This window comes from Heterocephalus glaber, unplaced genomic scaffold, assembly GCF_053883595.1.
Source record: "Heterocephalus glaber isolate CG9 unplaced genomic scaffold, H.glaber_assembly_v1.0 deba00000809, whole genome shotgun sequence".
Lineage (NCBI taxonomy): Eukaryota > Metazoa > Chordata > Mammalia > Rodentia > Bathyergidae > Heterocephalus > Heterocephalus glaber.
Window position 1 is genome coordinate 8446606 of NW_028258163.1, and position 1781 is coordinate 8448386.

Below are 1781 nucleotides of genomic sequence, written 5' to 3' on the forward strand. Positions count from 1 at the left end.
TTCTTTTCAGTTGGAATTTTAGTTGAGATAATTTGGCTAAGTTATCTTGAAATGTTAAGTGTACCTAGAAAATTTCCTGGATAAAGTCACTATTCCTTTCATATTGACATTGTATTTCTTTTCCCTGAAAATACAGAGATTAGTGTATAAGTTTGCTTGGCCTTTATTTTGAGGCAGGAAGAATTTAACTCATGACAATATATCCAATGTTTAGTAAATTTTCCTGTTTCATGACCACAGGAATAGAGAGATACACTGTGAAAGCTATGCTTTGCTCATGCTATAGCGTGTTGTCATCTGTATGCAAATGGAGTCTTCAAAAATAAATAATTTATGTTACAGAACATTTTGAAGGTAACTTTTACTTGCTCGGTAGTCACTATCACCACTATGTACCTGGAAGAAAGATCCAATTTACACTTCAGTATTGTCATGATCATGCAAAAGCTCAGAATGTTAGAATTAGAAGAGATTTTAAAATTTCAATAATTCTTAAATAATGATCAAGGGACTTGTGCTCACCTATAATGGATATTTTGCCATTCTTTACCAAGAAGGGGGAAAAAAAGCCCATGTCATCTCATCTTTTATTTAGTTAGCTAGAATTTTATTTGACAAAGTTAGAAACTGTTTAAGTGTTTTTGTTTTTGCAAATAAAATCTTTAATTTCTATATTATGTCTTCCTATATTTTTATTTAAAATAGTGTATTTATGGCTTTGGTTTGAAGGTCTTTACTAGTCATTATAAAGTATTAGTAGACATTGCTGTTTCCCACTTAAAAAAATTCCAGTTTCATGAAATTTATATTTGAGAGCCACTAACCTAATCCAAAGGACCAGCTGATGCTCCAATTCCTGCCACAATCTGCCTGCAACACTGTAGAAAAAGAAATTTTACAAATTTCATTATAGTCCTTACCATCCTCAGATCGTTTTCTCAAAACTCATTTACAGGCCTGGGCTGGGCGGTCGTCTTGCCTTGGCCGCCCCCTCGGTTCTGCTGCAACCCCCTACTGCGTGTCCCGGGCTGACCCTCCGCTGAGCTGGGGGGGGGGGTCGAAGAGGCCCGCGTCTACCTACGCAGCACCCAAGACTGTCCCCAGGCACGGGGAAAATGGTGGAAAATTCACCGTCGCCATTGCCAGAAAGAGCGATTTATAGCTTTGTACTTTTCTTAAGCTCTCAATTTGGCTTCATACTTTCTCTTGTGTGGGCTTTCATTCCTGAATCTTGGCTACATTCCTTAGGGTTAACCTATTGGCCTCAAAAGTACTGGGCAGTTGCATTGCCTGTCTACCTCCTTCTTACTATAATAATCGGTTATGTACTCTTGGAATTAACACGATGAGCACCTCTCCACTCAACTCCATTCATACAATCACAGATAACTATGCTAAAAATCGACAGCAGAAGAAATACCAAGAAGAGTCCATCCCAGCCTTAAGAGATATTCTTATTAATGAAGTAAACCAAATGTTTTTTCTTGCAAACAAATAACCTTACACCAAAACTTGAGTTGTGTGTAAACATACCAACGTCAAGCATTTATTTCTAAGTTTCTGACAGAATAATTTTAACTGTAATTATATTGACTATTGCTTTTATTAATACCCAGTATTAAGATGTAAAAATATGAAAATTGATCTCTTAAAGTTCAATTGAATATTGTAAATGTTTTCAAATGTGAGTTAATGGACAGGATAAATGAAATACTGCATTAACCTATAGCAAACTGAAAAAAAAAATCATATTGGTATGATCAAGAAGTCCCAAGCCAAGC

At 35.9% G+C, this 1781-nt stretch overlaps 1 pseudogene; it reads left to right on the plus strand.

The window, feature by feature from the left end:
* Positions 1 to 1111: 1111 nt before the first annotated feature.
* LOC101710751 (phosphatidylinositol N-acetylglucosaminyltransferase subunit P pseudogene) lies at positions 1112 to 1500 on the plus strand (annotated as a pseudogene).
* The last annotated feature ends 281 nt before the right edge of the window (positions 1501 to 1781 follow it).